Source organism: Gouania willdenowi, chromosome 1 (genome assembly GCF_900634775.1).
Source record: "Gouania willdenowi chromosome 1, fGouWil2.1, whole genome shotgun sequence".
NCBI classification, from domain to species: domain Eukaryota; kingdom Metazoa; phylum Chordata; class Actinopteri; order Blenniiformes; family Gobiesocidae; genus Gouania; species Gouania willdenowi.
In genome coordinates this window covers 18,730,841-18,750,153 of record NC_041044.1, presented here as the reverse complement: position 1 = coordinate 18,750,153, position 19,313 = coordinate 18,730,841, and the positions used below count along the sequence as shown (strand labels likewise).

The following is a 19,313-nucleotide window of genomic DNA, read 5'->3' as shown; positions in this document are numbered from 1 at the left end:
ATTTTAACCACAGTACCGGGGATATGAGCTAATTTTCCCTCAGAGGGAACCAAGCACAGAGGTTATGGATGCATGCAAGTACAGTCTGGGTCAGCTGTGACTGGATCTGCCAGATAAAACGCGCCCGTATTAAAGAATGCAGCTGCTACACTTCCTTGCCAAGGTCTGAGCAGTGCTGGTAAAAATACTACACTGAATGAATTCAGTGACAGCATGAAATGAATTCATTTACATTACAATGAGACGTGTCACTGAAAAGAAAGCAACAGATGAGAGAAAAACACATTCATAAATGTTCTATTGGCTACGGTGGCTTTTAAAGTGACATGAGTTAAAAAAAAAAAAAATATGCTCCAGTGATTCAAGCCTGGTCATACTGTGGCGTGAAGTTAAAAATAATATGAATTTATGTTAATCTTTGTTTTTAATTGGATGCAACACTTACCTCAAAGCTGCATACTTGAGGGAAAACTGCCTTTCCTATATGGAAATGACACTGAGTATAACTCTTACAGCTCCAGCTGTACATGTCTCTATTTCCTGGTGCAGGTGTTTGGCATTGAGTTTGAACAAGTTGACATGTTCCCACACAGCCCTGGTACCAGTCTGACAGGCAGATTATTATCATTAAAACAGATTTTCCTGAGTTTCATTTGACTATTTCAGACTTCTATTTTCATGACATTTTTCTAAATCATGGGTCACCAATGACATCTTTATTCACGATCTTCTACTTTGACATTTAGAACCTCAAAGAGCAGCTTGAGAGCAAGAGCTACACGAGGGGAAACTAAACATTAATATTTAACCTGTGGAATTTACATAGTCTCTCCTTGTAATGCAGTACATTTCATAAGGTAGTTTCACACAAGATATTGTTTTGATTTGATTTATTTCTTTATCTTAAACATAAAACAATATAAGGCAATCGTTGCTCACTTAAAAGAGCCCAGCAATGCTTGAGAAGGGGCAGAAGGAAGCTTAATGCTTATCTAGTCCTGCCCCTACTCCCAAGTTAATTCACAAAGAACAAAATGACTGAAATTTGAGCAAAAACAAGCATTCATAGGCCTACCTAGACTTACATAACATCAACAGATAAAAGAAAGAATAGAATGAATGAAAGAAAAGAGCCCCTATAGCCATTATGCAGCAGTGGATGAAATTGCCATAAAAAAAAAAAAGAAGAAAAAGAATGAAAGATGATTCACAAATCACTGCTGGAATTCAACCTCATTTCCTCTGCAGCCCCACATTCACTACAAAGCTTCTTCCTACAAGTTCAAAAAATGCTGAGACCTGACAGATAAATGTAGCTTAGCTCATATGAACAGCATTAGAATTTTTCTTAATTTTCCTTTTACAGAAAACATAAGCAGAATTGGATATTCAAGGCAGGCAAATTAATAGAATTCAACACACGTGAATGCAATGCATTCAATTACAGGTTTTTAATACATAAAGGGGAAAAAACTGTTTTAATCTTGCTCTACGTTCATTTGAGCTCTGTATGTTTGAATGCTAATCTCTTCATGAGGATTCAATCAATGTTTATTGCATATCTGTACAACGTAAACTTAAATTTGAATAGGTGTGGAAGCATTTCTGCATTGAAATTACAATTCATACATTTAAAAACAAGGAAAATTGCCATCATCCCTAAAACCTTGCTAACTTACAAAGTATACCAGCTCAATAGGTTGGCTTTTGTGCTCATTAGAGCATCTGGTTCACCCTTCATGACAACATTTTTTTAAATTCAGTAGAGAATGCTAGAAGGGGAGAACAAGGCTCTGTAATAAAAGTCATTTTAAGACAGGGCTCAGTATTTTTCTGAGTTTAAAAAGCTTTTAGGTGGACTCAGCTGTGAACGATAGAGGGTGAAGTGGACATGTAGCATGGCCAATATGTAGACAGAGAATAGACATGCTATGAATAACATAAGGCTGATGTTTCTTTCTAAATAAAGACCCGAGTAAGACCTATTAAGGTCAATGGGGAAGCATAAATATAAATATGTTGTGCACAAGAGCTCTATAGACTACCAGCATCCATCAAAGCTATAGGAATATCTACAATTATGATAGGGAAACCATTGAACCAATGGCTATTACATCCAACATAAACATTTTAAAAATTACTGCATTTATCTAAGTCAGGTGCAATGACCTACATGGCAGTGGTCAAGTGTTTCAATTCAGAAATGTTTTTGTTCCCCGAATTTGGCAAGCTTGGTCCTGAGAATGCAATAATTTGCACATTCTATTTCAAAATAGAATTTTATTTTGGAGAAATTTAAGTGCCATTTTGAAGAAATGTTTAATAAATATTGAAATGTTACCGAGATGGTTTGATATCTTTATTATGTGAATAGTTACATTGATTTAGTAATGTTAAGTAATTTTTTTTGGATGAGTAAAATGATCATTTTTCAGTTAACAAATATTTGTCAATTAATCAAAAATAATCTATATATTAACCATTTTAGACAGCTCTAACCCGGTCCTAAACCTTGGTGTTCTAATCTGCCATAACAAAAACAGCCTTCTACCACCTAAAGAACATTTACAGAGTGGAAGGTTTATGAATCAGAAAGATCAGGAGAAGCTGCTCCATGCTTTTATCTCCAGCTAACTGGACAATTGTAATGGAGCAATGGTCCTCAAACAGCTACAGCTGGTTCAGAACGCTGCAGCTCGGGTCTTAACCAGAACATAGAGGTCAGAGCACATTCCTCCAGTTTTAAAATCTTTACACTGGTTACCAGTCAGCCTCAGAATAGACTTTAAAGTTCTGCTGCTGGTGTATAAATCTGTGAATGGGTTTGGTCCAGAATACATCAGTGACATGTTAGTCAGGTATGAACCCAGCAGGTCTCTCAGATCTACGGACACAGGTGCAATTAATTGCACAATAATTGAAAATGAACTTGATAATTCTGTCGGCTCCGGTAGATTGCCATGTGCATGTGTGTTTGTTTTCCGCGTCTCCAAACTAACTGGATGACAAGAGGGTTCTCTCTGTGCATTAGTTTCAGCACCTGGGCATGTTTGTTCCATCACAAAATGAACCCTCTTGTTAGTTTTACAGTCTTTTTATCTCTGTGGGCGGAGGCAGGGTAACGTAAAGCACGGCCAGTGGATTTTAGTACCGTGAGGGGTGCACAGCTTTCATCAACATGCCTGGCCGCTACGGCCATGAAGCAGCTTTTGGTTGTTATGCTGCAAAGAAGTGGAACAAACTACCACCAGAGCTGAAGTCAGCATCCATTTTTAATTGCAAGTTAAAAGCTCTCCCTTTCTCTACTGCTTATGACAGAATTTAAAATAGTTTTATTGTTGCTCTCAAACTCCGATGCCTTTGATTTTTAATCTCTTTAACGTTTTCTAAATATTGTACTTTTTAAATCATGTAAAGCACATTGAATCGCCTTGTGTATAAAATGTGCTATTGGAATACATTTGTCTGGCCTTACCAGAATACAACTAATGTGACATGCTTTAGTGGAAAAATGACCCCAAACAAAGGTCTTCTCTGTAATAATTTATAACACTGACCTTTAGTGAAGTGCAGACTACAGCTAATGCAAATAAATTCAGAAGAGGACACAATTAAGTGAATTATCAAAGCACATCAACAAATGAAATACTTTTCACTATACACGGTTTTTAAAACAACAATTGATTCTGAGGTTTATAATAAAAATCTGTTTATACTTTTTAGACTGTGCCTCATAGTTTTGTGTGGATTTATATTATTTGCAGCTTCTGATTTTGTTTAGCAATATTTCTTTCAGTCCTTCAAAGATGAAGTGCAGCTAAAAAAAGATGTTTAAAAATTACACTTTAACTGAAAAACCCAAATGCGCTCAAAGTCTATTGTTATGGGCCAGAGAATAAATAAGCTCAATTGTTTCAATTTTCATGATATCATTCATCTGCTGTCCACGTAATGACTGCATATCAGATACGACTCAAATTGTTCACACCTGCACGGTCATGACATGCGTCAGAGAAAACTGCAGTGGAACAACGCTCATGCCATGTGTCAAGTATATGCAATGGACTAAACAGGCATCACATGGGCAAGCGCAGTGAATTTAACCACACAAATGATGTTAAGATCGACTAATTAATATGAAATCAAAGATTAACCATTTATTTTTGATAATTGTTAGGTCAATGTCAAAATGCAAGCTATGTCTGTAGCCACAACTGCCTTGTGGTAGCCTGACTGAAGTATGGCTCTCAATTTACACCAAATACCTTCTAACTAGGCTTTACAAAATCAGGATTTTTGGACCGATCACAATCAGTGAGTTAAAAAAAAAAGATAAACGATCCGATAATGAGGTACCGAAACACATCCTTTTTAAAGGGCATTAAAGGGTAATTGGGGTGAAGTGTCAGGAAACAATGCATTTATAGTTCTTCCACTCCTTTCCTGATCTTGGTACATTTTGTTCCCTTGTTTTTATGTATTTGTATTTATTAAATTCTTTTTTTGATAAAATAAAAAGTGAAATTCAACTGTCCATTTGTGCCAGCAGCATTGAAACACAATGAGAATATAAATCTGAGGCATACAAATGAGTAAGGCTACAATGATTAGTCGACACAGTCGATTATCTCTTCGACTACAAAAGTTCGTCAAAGCGGATATTATGGCGTCGACACATCGTATAATCTTAAAGGTATTGTGGACGATGTTTAAAAAAGAAACGCCCTCTCCGCATTTGGAAAAAAAATGCGCATGCGCAACACGCCTACGTGTGCGGGAGAGCGTGCACGAGCCCCGTTTTCCTCGTGCACAGCTCTGTTTACAAGTTTGTGTGGACATCGGTCGCTTACCTTACAATAGAAGATTTGCACTTTTCCCAATATGTCAGACTCGCCACCGGTAAGTGAAAATCCATTTTCAAAGGACCCGGTGCGCACCAGGCACGAGCACGTACGACGGCCTTTCGTAAACATGATTGACAATTAGGAGGACCAATAGTCTTGATGATCCATTCGGAACCTAAACATAGTCTACAATACCTTTAATCGACGGAGATACACGGACACCCGAAAGAGAAACAGTGGAGCCCCGGTTTGTACACAGACCAAAAGAGGAATGACATCCCTGTACCGCTGATAATTCCCACATTTTTCATTTCTAATGATATGCAAATGTGTTTGTTAGACGAAATTTAAAGGTATTAGGTCTGAAAGCATGTTTAGCTCTGCACTCAGTGATTTAGTGTTATTTTCTTATGATACTAGGAGTGTGACGATATCTCAATACAGCGATACATCGCGATATTTTTTTCAAAAACCTTTTCTACTTTTTCACTAAAATGTGCAGGTAGGTCTTCACAGAAATGTTGTCACTGCTTGTTGAAGGAACCAATATATTGTTTACTGGAATATTGCACTATAATAGTGTCACTGGTAAAAAAGACCCTATTTGTTTACAGAAAGCACGATTGGAGATACTTATTGGTTTACATTGGTATGTTGACACTTATTTCCAGAAATGTTGCACTAAAATAGTGTCACTGTTCATAGGACACTTTCAATTTATTGTCTTTCAGAGATATAAAATAAAATTTGTATTTTTTCACTTGTTTTTTTTTTCTTATGTCATAGCTCATCGTAGATTGATTTCTGACCAATATATCGATAATCGCAGTATCGTCATATCGTGAGATAATCGTCATATCGTGACCTTTGTATCGTGTCATGAGGTACCCAGAGGTTCCCACCCCGATCAGATACTAGTGTTTATATTGAACAGTAAACCACTTGAATTCATTATCAACTATTTGATTTGGATAACATTAAGCATGGATAACATTTCTTAACTTGTAAAGATTCTTTCAAACAAGATGTTATGTTTTCTTTTATGGACTTGATTTAAATAAAAGGAACTGTGATTGGTTTAAGCCTCATTTTCTCCACAACCTGCAGGTTAGCTCCAGCTTTTTAAAGTTACTTATTTACACTGACTCTTTGTTTACTACTACCACTTTGTTTAAGACAACTTATACTTATAGTTTGTGAAATTAAATTTATTCATGATTTTATTGTAATTTCAATTATATTTTATGTGTTAAATATAACAACTATACTACAAATACATGTTTTAGGTCATTGTTTTAATTCCTCTCTGTAAACAGTATGACAGGGCCACATTGACAGGTGGAAGGATTTAAGCAGGTGCGCTAAAAGCAGTCCAAAATGTGTGATTCAAAACAGAAAAAAAATCGTGACTAGTGTTTTTATCGAAAAAAATAATTGGTAGATTAGTTAACTGCAAAAATAATTGTTAGTTACAGCTCTACAAATGAGCAATAAAAAAAACAGGTAGAACATGTAAATAAACAAGAGAGGTAGAACACGTTAATAAACAAGAGAGAGAGGGGGGCCCAAACCTGTCAGTCAAGGCACTGTGCTGGGGCCTTGGAGAGGCTTGTCTCCGGATGCGGGGAAGTAAGTGTTATCTACAGCACTGCAGACCTTCCACTGTGAAGAGTTACTGAGCCACCGACCGAGCCAGGAACAATAAGAATGAAAGGCAGGGGGCTTGAGAAATCCTAGAAAAGACACAAGTAAACAAATATCAATGATGAGAAAACCACAAAAAACATTCTTCATAACAGTTATCTTGTGGTTCATCCTGATAATCTAAAATATTTTGCAGCCATTCATGTTCAAAGAGCTTTTGCATTTAGTGCACTGTTTTAGGGCTGGCAGCTTTAGAGCGTAATGAGGAGAGCACATGGTGACCATGTGTTGGAGAGACACTGGCTGAAAGGAAGGAATGTACGTGGGACAGGGTTGAATGCCAAAGAAAGTGAAATGACAGATTTGTTCAGTCAACTCGCACAGTTCACTGAAACGCTCCCTTAAGGATTATCTTCCTAATAGACTTAAAGGCACTTTAACTGAGCCGCCAGCTGCCCATGTCCCTGGTTAAGATCCAGTCAGGTCAAGCTTCAGGAAGAATATCCCAGCATGATAATGCAACAAAGTCCTGGAGCATCTGGGAATCAGTCGAACCTTCCTACAAATTATTTTACCAACATATAACTCTTGACAAATACTTATCTGTCTGCTACAACAATGTTGCAATGCTTGGATATTGATGTATGACCTGCTTAATCAGTTTATGTTTAATGATGGTGCCTATGAAAGTTGTGCCAAAGGAATTGCCGATACCGATTTTTTTTTTTTCAATTGGCCTTAGCCGATGACCGATACAGACTGCCGATTTTCTTGAGCCAATATTTGGAGCCGGTACTACTTTTGCTCCCTCAATTTACATCATAAAAATTACATAATGATGATAACAAATGGTGTAAGTCTCAATTTTAAAAAAGGAACATTTATTGAAATTAACAAAGGTGAGGTAGAACAAATAGTGTGAGACATCTCATGAAAGATTATGAAAGAGAATTGGTCGTCCTTGTCCTGAAAATAGCTTTGACTAAAGATGGCCTGACTGAAGATATATTTCATTAACAGGATTATTGAGTATAAAGATATATAATTACAGTATCAAACACAAAAAGAAACCATGAATAATAGTCCATCCCAACACAACCCCAGAACATAAATTAGCAGAGGAAAATAACAAGATGTGCATTAAGCAACAAACTGTTCAAGTTTCTATTCTAAATTGCATCAACATTAACAGCAATAAATATTCCAACAAGTAGTAAACTGCTTCTAAATGTTTTAAAAACTCCTTTCAGCACAGCGCTCTCATATGGCTGTAATATTGAGAAGCAGAGAGGGAGGGAGAGAGAAACACACGCACCAAACCTCCAGCCAGCTGCTCGTTAAATACAATTGCGACAACACGAAACAACAGCTAAGTTAAACAGTTAAAAGATGCTTTGAAAGTTTAAAACTTGCAGTTGGGGTTGAAGAGCTTCCTTCACGCTCTGCTAGTGGGGGAGGGGCTCTGCACACTGCACCCTCTGTCTCCAGCAACACGGAGCAGCCGCTCTGTATATAAAGCGGATTGGCGAACGCAGCAGCGCACATCGGCCGATGCACGTAAAAATTCTCCGATGAATCGGTCGATCATTAATTACAACCTTCTTTGCTTTTGATAATTCAAGGTTGACCAACATATTTACCAGAAACAACCCTAGCTAGCAATGCAAAGCATGCCAACTGAACACACCAGTGTGACCACAAAGTCTTGCAACAAGAAGAAAAAATTATATGATGATTTTTTTTATTTATTCAGTTTATTTCCGACATGGTTGACATGATGATTAGCTAATCGAAACAATTGTTTTAGAAGACAGTGTGTAGACAACTTTGTAAGCTCCCTCTGAGAAAGCCTGATTACTTAGCGAATCCAAAAACAAGTATGTGAGGTCTCTCAAATTTGTGTAGAAGCAAATCAATGTGTTCATGTTTGATTTTTGATGTGTGTTAGCTCTGCCGTGGACTGAAGTCTTCTTAATGGTGTATCCCACCTTACAACAAGAAGCCACAGGGAAAGCCAACAAAACTTCCAAAACCTGGAAAGGATGTAACAAAGTAGACTTAAAAAACTAACTAGTAGACACTATATATGAATGCAATTCAACAACTGTCAACCAATGAACCAGCAGCAAACATTCAAGAGTAATCTATTTAATCTTTGCTTTCTCTCTCTCTTTTTTCAGTTTCAGCTGTCATGATGCTGGAGTTTGCAGTTCCTCATCTGTGGTTTACGGCTCAACCAGTCTCTACTCTGGGACATTGATGTTCTTTCCCTCTATCGTGTTCTGTTCTCCTTCTGTCCACTAACCTCAACAAGTCGAGGCAGATGGCTGCCACTAAGTTTCTTCCCGTTAAAGGGTGATGTTTTTCCCCCTACTATAGCTGATGCTTGTTCAAAGGGAATTCTTGGGTTTTTTCTTAACAATTATTTATTTATTCAGTTTATTTCCGACATGGTTGCATTCACAGAAGTTTTGTTATTCCTTTTTTTTTTTTGTCCATGCCAAAAAAGGAGACGAGAGAAGCAGTTTGCTTATCCAAGTCCCGTCCCCTGTTTTGAACACAGAAAATTTACATCAAAGCTTGTCTCTCTAGTCAAACAGTCTTAGGTTGTTCTGAACACAATTTCATTTTTTTTTGTCCTTTTTATGTAGGATTTATTCTCATCTGTAGTCAGTGTTGTCTTTTTTCATTCATTATATATTTTGTGATGAGCGCTACAAGATGACTTATTTGTTTTGTTTAAATACTAAAAGTTCAACAGATGTTTTAAAAGAGTTGTTGAAGAGTATTTCTAAAAACATTTGCACAAATAACTCCACTTGAACCAGCCACACTAGACATTTTTAGTAAATCCATTCATTGTATATTGACAGTAAACTTCAGAGTTCAGAGGACAGCAACTGAACTCCATACTTGTAGTATCATCAAATCAACAAAGTTTGTGACTACATGTACCACAACCTGCCACTCTTCCAAAAATGGTGAACTTGTAAATAGGTCTGACGGAAACTTCTTTGACTATGAGACAGTGGGCGACCTCTGACCAGGCGTGAAAGAGAAGCCTCTATTCACACAGACAGCCGTTTCTATGCCAACCGGACCTCTGCTTGAAGAGGACTCCTTTGAAATGTTTTTAATGCTGCACCTCTGCTGCACACTCACACAGGACTGGTGGGAGAGGAAACGAGTTGTGAGTGTCGGGGAAGAGCCGTGATTGTATTAGGGAAAGATTGAAGACGTCTGAGTTGAAACCGCTGTGAGTCCAAAACACAGACACAAATCTGTGTGCTGCTTCGCTCAGTGCCACTTACCTTCACCTCTAAAGCTTGGGAGTGCATTACTCCTAGATGATACGAATTGATGCATCCAGTCACAGGTGTTGTAATAACTAAAGCAATGAATGTACTGAAGTGTCACGAAGCTCTGCAGAAAACCTGATAACAAGCAAGCAGATGTTGAAAAGCTGCTAGATTTGCTGTCCTCTCAGGTTTAAAGGTCAAAAAACAAGAACAAAGAATGTATAGATCTCTAGTGCCTCCAAAACTGTCTGCCACAGTAAAATCTTAGAAAGCAATATCTCTCTACATGTTTTGCCCAAGACAGTTGCTTCCTTCTGTCCCTGACAATGTCACCTTGCATTCACACCCCAGTCCACATCAAAGCAAAACGCCTGAGAGACTGTTCCCCCATGTTCATTAGGCAGCTCAGAGTTACATGGCACAGCACTGAATTATTAACATGTTTCTAGTGCCTTGCAGATAGACAGCAAGAGTATCTCTCTACAGCACTACACATCCTCCACTGCTGTTGAATCTGTAGTACCAAGTGCTTTTAAACATTTAAAGGAAGGAGTAGCAAGGACGCAGAGGGGAAGCACCTCAGATTCTCATTCCTATTGAACAATATCTGATTAAGAACAAAAACAAAACTATACACTTAGTGCAGGTTTTCTTTAAGCTAAATTCCAAAATTTTACAGCTGCAGCTTTATTTGATGAATTGGAGCACAACACTGCCTGTCATAAGTTGCAGGAGATAAACACCCCCGTGAGTGCAGTATTTTAACATCTGTCTAATTACTACCAGACCAGTCTTTTAAAGTTGCCTAGTTGGGTTTTATGTCTCTGCCTTTTGTCCCTGCAAAGCCTTTCTTGATGACGTCCTGTATACAAACCGTTCAAGAGATCTCCCACAGACTGAAGATACTTCTTAGCCATCCGCACAGAAAAGAGCTTTCACTTCCTTCTCCATTTACCCTGCTTTTCTTTGTGGACTCGACCCACACAGAAATAGCTAATGACGCTTATTTTTTAGTTCATTGATCCAATGCATAGTCACACTAAAACTGAGCATTCTAAAACCTTAAGCCTTGTCTTGCTCCTGTATTTCCAAAATAATGTCATATACTGGAACACTGCGGTGCAGCTTATTATTAGCTTATTTAGGTAACCTCAAATGAATTCTCATCAAGCCATTAACGAGCCATACAAATTGTTGATGAATTAAAGTCATGAGTAAATTATAGATCTTTATCACGAGATATATACGCCCAAAACACTATGATCACATTAAATGTTCTGTTGGGAGAAAACGATAAAAAAACAAATTGCCTCTTTCTTATGAAATTTGCATATATTTTTTTTTTTTTTTTTTTTAAATCATTGCTATTTCAAATTATTATGACTGTTTACTAAGGCTGAACAATTAATTGCATTTGCAATATTATCGCGATATCAAAATGAGATTTTCTAATCGCAAAGGCAGCAAATTTTTTTTAGTTTAAATAAATCTGAAATTGCTTATTATGAAACAGATTGATTTATTGCTTGTGTTCACTGAATAAATAAAATAAATAAATAATCGCATATTAAATCACAATCGCAATATTGAGGAAAAAATGGCAATTAAATTATTTTCCAAAATATGTTAATTTTTGCTGTAATTTGAGCAGTTTGAAGAAATTTGTAATGTAGCAAATTATCATGCCTTCAAGCACAATACAAAAGTGCATGTTTGCAATAAACTGGCGATTCCCTTTGGAAAAGTCAGGAAAATATATTACACTAATCAAATGGTTGTGACAGTGAACTGACAAGGAAACAGTAAAAGCTCTGTTCTGTGGATTGCACAAAGAAAGCCACCATGTGATCTTTTATATCACATGGACCTCAAAAGCATTGAGCCCTTTTAGGTCTTTGGGTTATGTTGCTGACACACAAAGGAGGATACATATATTACAATATTCCAGAGTTAAGATTCAGATTTACCATCGCAAGTTTGCGCTACTGATGGCAGCAACCTTATTTGAGCAGGCTGTCCAAAGCCAAAAAAACTTTGTTTAGGAGGGGACCAGATGACAGAGAGAAATGTAACAACCAGTTACCACTCTGCAATGTGCATCTTATTGGAAAACCACATGTGGTTTAGACTTGCAGGTGCTGGTGGCAGCAGGATGAAAATAAGCTGTTCACACAGTTGACATGAGAGAGAAACTCTTTCAGTTTTGGCTTTCTATTTGTTAAAAAAAAAAAAAAAGTGCTTTATGTAAAGTAAAAAAAAAAAAAAAAACCTTAACCACACAAACCAACAACCATCTGTGTGTTCAAGGCAGACTATCAGCTTTCATTTATAGCTTTAACCAAAGCACACATCCCAAGTTCATAAATGTTTTTTAATGTGCTGCAAAACATTTTTTTAAGTACATATATCATTATTAAGGGTGGTGAAAAACACTGATAATCACTTTTGTCATTGACGATCATGTATAGATTCTTAAATTTCCAAAAGTTGCTAATTTACATTGTTCAAATTGTAATACAGGGTTTGCCCTTCTAATTTGAAAATGCATTTGTTATATATTCATTATTTATTAAATGTTTATTGGATAGGAGGTGTTACTCAATAAAGTCAAATGATTCAGCAGCTGAATAGTTTTAAACAAAAAATCAATCATCAGCAATAACAGAAAATGTAATCAATAATTGTTATGAATCGAAAGTCAGTTTGTAACTGAATCAAGACCTGAATATTTGGAAATTGATAATTGTGTCGATTAACCACCCCTGGTTGTTTATATACCATTAAGTAAGTTAGTTCTAAGTTATGCTTATTTTTTTTTTGCTTGTGATCCGATATAAACTGGATTAAAATATAAGCTAAGACATGTCTACAGTTTATATTAAAATGAACCAAAGATGACTATAATGGATTCTCTGAAACTAAGCAGCACAAAGGCTGGACACTCTTCTATTTGGGATGCACACAGTGCATCCACAATGATCAAGCAACCACATAAATAGGAATATAAAAGGAGCTATCAAAACACACAACAGAATTGAGGTTAAAATAAACAAAAACAAAACAAAGAAAGAAAGAGGAGCCCTTTAAAAAGTCTATGGAAAGTATAGTACTTTTTTTTTTGGGAGCATTGCATTAGGCGTTTTCACCCTCGAGTTTGTTGCTCCTCTGACATGAAGTTATGAGTTCAAACATGAGTAAAAAAGTGGGTGGGTCCTCCAAGTATTCAAGTTATGCTTTAAACACCAAATATTAAGCTATAAACGCTTATCCCTGTTTTAACACACTACGCTACATGTTGACACTGTGACCAATACGTAGCTTATCCAAGTTTGTCTGCCAGCTGTCCAGGTGCATCAGTGAGTCAAGCTGAATTGTATGCGTTTGACATGAAATATTGGTAATGTTTTGTCACCAGTATGACTGGGAATAGTCTACATTTTTGTTGGTTTGGTTAATCTTCCTAGTCACGGACCAAATTTAATCTCTTTAGAAGATGTTACAAACTCACATGTTCATTTTAACACCTCACACACCCTTAAAAATAACAGAGGCTTGTTGTTGCAGTTTGCAACACAACAGGAACATGTGGACCTTCATGTTATCAATTGTGTTTATGTATTAAGAAACAAAACAGTAGGCACTTTTTTATTGGGTTTTTAACACCTCATAATTACTTTTCTGAACTATTTTATTGCTCAACATAAAACGGATGGGGAGCAGCCTTTTTCAGCCAGACTCCCATCTTCTTTATGTATTTTCTGTTTATGTTTTTGTAGTGATTTTCTTAAACATTGTTTTAGTACGAACAACACAAGGTTTTGTGGTCCGTCATGTTATTTTACACTCAGGACTGGCAGATGATTGCTCTAGGTCAGGGGTCTGCAACCTGTGGCTCTGGAGCCTAATGTGGCTCTTTGACTGTTATGCAATGGCTCCCTATAGCTTTAAAAAAAAAAACTATTGAAAAAAAGTTATTTTTTTACAGAAACTATTAATGATTAATAACAAAATATTTATATCACAATGTGTTAACCTAAAATAAATCACGTTGTGCAATGACTCAGCCACTTTCCTACTTCACCTCCTGCAACATCTACAGATCATCAACTTTCCCGCACCTGTGGCAAACCGTAAGTTTTAAATCCCTAGTAAAATAACTAAACCAACAAAAACACTATTTTGGAAGAAATTAGAGATTTTAATTGTCTGGAGAGAGACTCATGTAACCACCAATGTGCCAGTTAAATATGCTTGCTTTATGTGTGGCAAGAAATGAGCAATTAGCATGTGTTGACCACATGATCATGTGTTATCAAATTAAGTTACTTTTTGAAGCCTTTCAAATACATTAACTGAAAAAAATCTTCTTTATATAACATTGTGTTCATGTAAACTGAGATACAGTATGTAAGAATTTGAAGATGCAAAATACTGTTTTATTTCTTTATGTTAATTTATTTTATTTTAAACTGGTTTTTTTGCATGATCAATAAAAATCAAATCAAACATTCTATATAATTTTAACTGTATAAAATTTAATACAATACCGTCTTCATTGGAAAAGTATTTCTTTGGCTATGGGAAGACTTTAATCCTAGTGTGATGAGGCAAAATCGCTCCTTGTAGAGTAAAGGTTGCAGACCCCTGCTCTAGGTGAAGAGAGACCAGAAATTGTGATGGAGTCGTGCCTGATTACAGCTAATCAACTAAAAAATGGTGCCGTCTGTGTTTTGTTGACAAGGACTTAAGACAAACATTAGCTGACTAAACCTCCAAGCCTTTTTCAATAGAGCTTGCATTGAAATTTTTCTAAAGGTATCTTTTAAGGCGGTGTTTTAAAGGTTTGTGATTTATATAATATTTTGAACATGTTCACTGCCACCGACCGTTGGTAACGCTCAAGGGATTATCTTAAATATGCTTTACAAACACCTTATTTTAGTTGAGTTTCTGAGAAAATCATTTAAAGGGCAGGATCTAGAAATCAGACTCCATAGTGACACCACGGTGGATAGGGTAACTGCAGTCATCAGCCACGCCGCTGCGGGGGCGCACATCAACTGTTTACAGCTGATACTTTAACAAGAGGATGGATAACAAACCGAACCCTGACGGGACCAGACGGCACCAAACGGGTCGGATTCTGAAAGATATTTAGAAAAGGTGGTCGGGTTCGGTCACAGTGTTTGTGCACAGCGTTCTTTCTTTCCTGCTGAAGCAGCTGTAGCCCTGAAGAAAGCAATTTTATCTGTATAACAGTGAGAGCAGTGATCCGTGGGAAAAGGAGAATGACGCAGAGGACAATTTTAAAGGAATAGACCGTTGAAACATTTCTTTTTCTGCACAATAACATGGATTATCTTCATCTTTGATACATGGATTATGTAAATAGATCCAATAGGTCTCTTGGACGCACTGCACCCCTGTTTGTGTTTCACTTTCGCTTGTTACTTGTGCGCTGATCTAATGTTGACATTAACTCAGTGACGTCTAAAGACGTCAATTGTGTTTTTCTGTTAGGGTTGCTCGGAGACAGTGTGACGAAGCTTTCCTATGAAAATTCGAACTTGTACCATGATGTAGTGACCAACTGGTGACATGTAGGTGGCAGCAGCACATCTTTGGATGAGAGATCACCCGTGATGGGAAGAGCTCAGAGGAAGAGAAAAAGAGTTTACAAGACAGAAAATGGTGCTACGAGTTAATGCTCAAGTTCACAGCAGCGCAAAGCAGCTCACACTCGACCAAAGCATGTGTAGAACTAATTGGAGTATTGAGTATCGCCATGGTGAGAGAAAACGATCAGAAAAACGGGGCAAGCGGTGACACTTGGCATGTCCGGGAGAAGGAGGAAGTTGCGTGTGGGGAGAATGACGGGGGAGAGACTTGGAGAAATGCCAAAATACAGTAAGCAAAGGCAAGGCAAATTTATTTGTAATAGTGCATTTCATACACAAGGCAACTCAATGTGCTTTACATGAACAAAAAGTGCCACAGAAAACATTCAACAGCGTAAAATCTTTAAGAACATTAAAGTCGGCAAAAAAAATTTTTAAATCAGTAAAAACATTTAAAATCATCAACAAACACATGTTAACAACATTACCAAAAAATCTCCCTCTCAATCATACGCAGTAGAGAAAAAGAGTGCCTTTAACTTTTAAACTTTTAAAAATGTTCACATGTGATGCTGACTTCAGCTCTGCTGGCAGTTTGTTCCACTTCTTTGCAGTATAACAACTAAACGCAGCATCACCATGTTTACTGTGAGCTCTGGGCTCCACTATCTGACCTGTGTCCATGGATCTGAGAGACCTGCTGGGTTCATATCTGATTAACATCTCATTGATGTATTCTGAACCAAACCCATTCACAGATTTATACACCAGCAGCAGAACTTTAAAGTCTATTCTGAGGCTGACTGGAAGCCAGTGTAAAGATTTTAAAACTGGAGTAATGTGTTCTCTTTGTTCTGGTTAAGACCGAGCAGCAGCGTTCTGAACCAGCTGTAGCTGGCTAACCATTCAACTCTGACCTAGATAGCAAAATAACAATAATGTTGCCATCAACAGCCCAGTCTCAGTGTTGTTTTTATAGTTTTATAGAAGGAAACCAATGTTGAGGTGTCCTTAAAGCAAAAAAAATTGCTTCAAAGTCACTAACTGTTAAAACTAAGTTTTTTTCAGAAAAAGGCTTTTTTTCTCAGCTTTTTGCTACAAACTGGCAATTTGTGTGAAACTGCTGATTACAGAAGAACAAAACAAGCTATAAACAAAAGGTTTGGTTACCCAAAACTGAAAAATAATGTACATTTCAGAATTATACAAAAAGGCCTTTTTCAGGGAACATAAAGTGGGTTAACAATTTAAAGCTGTTCTGCAGCTATAATGGTTTTGCTACAGTGATATAGATCCCTTTAAAGTGATTTTTTTCATCATACCTCCCCTTTAATGCACTTTAGATTTTTTATAGAATGCATGTTTTATTTGAAAGGCTAATGAAAAACTTTGTTTTTTTGAAAAGCAACGGCTACTGGAATATTTCAAAATGTCATAATATTCAATAAACATTTATTTTCTTTAATAAACATGTCTAAAAATGTATTCTAGGCTATTTATGCACTATTAAAAAAAATAGTGAAAAACTTAACTGCATTCGATATTCGGCCAAGCGTTTATATTTTATTCGGCTTCGGCCACAAATTTTCCTTTCAGTGCATCCCTACTACTAAGAGACCACGCGCCTATACTACTGGTATACTATCAGTAGGTACATTTTCAACTGGAAAGAGATAAACTGAAAATAATGCTCAATTCTTTGTCATCATTATCATAGATACCACATTTCAACTTGTAAATGCATCATGCAAACAAAAAAAAGGTGAGAAAATACATCATGCTAAGAAAAGTGCTACAAAATAGACAGAAGAAAATTCATAATTCCACTAATATAATGCACCAAAAGCCACCATATAGCATCACTTTTGCTAAATTTTCCGGGGGGGGGGGGGGGATGCCCCCTAACCCCCTTAGGCATCGCGCATCATCGGCGCATAGTGGCGGCAACTCGCTGTGAATTTGAGCCTTCTACTTTTTTTTTTAAGCCTACAACTTTTTTTTCTGGACATCTCTATATCACACAATCTTTCCAAGGCAAAAGGTAGAAATGTGTGTGGACTCATTCTCTTTGGTTTAGAGCACTTCATCACCCATTAGCATTATAAAAACTTAAACTGAAAGTTTATTTTTTCTCAAATCCTGCCCTATGCTCCTTTAAACAAATCTTTTTTTTTTTTTTATAATTTTATTTATGAAATGCAAGTCACAGATATAACTGTATACAAAAAGCGTACATTTTCTTTTCTTTTTATACAATTGAACAATTTGGACAAACAAGACAAAAACTTGATCCAAACGAAACAAAGAAAGCCCCGCCCTCCCCTCACCCCAAACCCCTGAGCCTCTTAAATAATTACCGTGCAAATATGACTACAAAATAGATATGAAAAAGTACATACACTTACCTCTGCACAGCACATACACCCCCACATATACACATGTCCACACATATTTAAGTGCACATGAGCAGCTACACATCTACACATGAACCATGCATGTGCGCATCCTCATACCTGCCTGAATAGCTGTCAACAACAGTACAGAATGAATATCGATGGCTGCCCACTCCCTGGTTGTTGATGCAGAACCGCCATGCTGGCATATTTCATAATGAATATGTTGTGGGGGGGTCATCTGCCGCCAGTGGACCGACACAGAGAGAAGTGGTGCTCACATGAGCCCACAGTGGGTGCTTACAAACAGACTTCCGTAGCTGGGAGCCCATCCAAATAGGAGAGCAATGGTCTCCAGTGGGAGTAGAATCTATTAGATGAGCCTCTAAGTGAGAACTTGATCTTTTCAAGTTTAAGAAGAGAGAGAATGTCGCGTAACCAAACTTTGACTGAAGGTGGTAGGGAAGACTTCCATAACAAGAGGAATCTTCTACGAGCAATAAGGGTCGCAAAGGCTATGACATTGTTTTGAATATTCGTAGTACGAAGGTCGTCTGGAGGTTTGCCGAAAATGGCAATATGTGGGGTAGAAAGTATATTAATGTCCAAAACATCTGAAATTGTTTTAAAGAATAGTTGCCAAAATGTGGACAGTTTAGGACATGACCAAAACATATGAGTGAGATTGCATGGGGTTTGAGAACATCTATTGCAATTTTGGTCAACGGTGTCTGGATAGAGGGTTGAAAGTTTCTCCTTGCTATAATGTAATCTATGCAGGACCTTAAATTGTATGAGAGAGAGTCTAGCACAACTGGACGACGAGTTAACAGCCCTCAAGGCCCCCTCCCAGAAATCCTCAGAGAAATTAAGTTGTAGTTCTGACTCCCAGTGTACCTTGATTTCATTAATAGATTCGCTCATAGGAGAGAGTAATTTATAAAAGAATGAAAGATGGCCTTTTGTTAAGGTTTTAGCCTTAAGAATCAAGTCTATTCCACTAGGTGTTGGAGTCTATACTAAAATGGAGGTCCAAAATTACCGTGGAATGATCCGACACTGTGATGGGTACGTACTGAGTAGAGATAATTGCTGAGGAAAGTTTTTTATCCATCAGGAAATAGTCTATACGGGAAAAGGAACGGTGTACATGAGAAAAAAAGGAGTATTGTTTAATGGAGGGATGTAAGAGTCGCCAGGGGTCAATAAATCCGTATTGTGCCATAAATGTGAAAAAAGCCTGAGACATTTTAGTTGGTGTGGCTGATCGTGTGACAGACCTATCTAGTATCGGGTCAATTACACAATTCATGTCTCCTCCCATTATTAGCAGATGTGAGTCTAAATTGGGAATGGTAGCAAATAGTGAGCTTACAAAATTGTGATCGTCCCAATTGGGAGCATAGACTGATACTAGGATTACTTGTTTTTCGTATAATGTCCCCGTGACAACAACATAATGACCGCTTGAGTCTGTCAGTACTCTATCTGGGTTAAAGTGTACATTTTTCCTGA

General features: G+C 37.2%; 1 protein-coding gene across 1 annotated transcript in view; it reads right to left on the bottom strand.

Moving 5' to 3' along the window:
- The window catches only part of fbxw7 (F-box and WD repeat domain containing 7), a 114,605-nt gene that overhangs the window by 87,863 nt on the left and 7,429 nt on the right, over nt 1-19,313 (bottom strand). Inside the window, exon 2 of the mRNA XM_028442924.1 lies at nt 6,416-6,577. The gene's annotated coding sequence lies outside the window, so the exon portion shown is untranslated. The remainder of the gene's footprint in view (nt 1-6,415; nt 6,578-19,313) is intronic.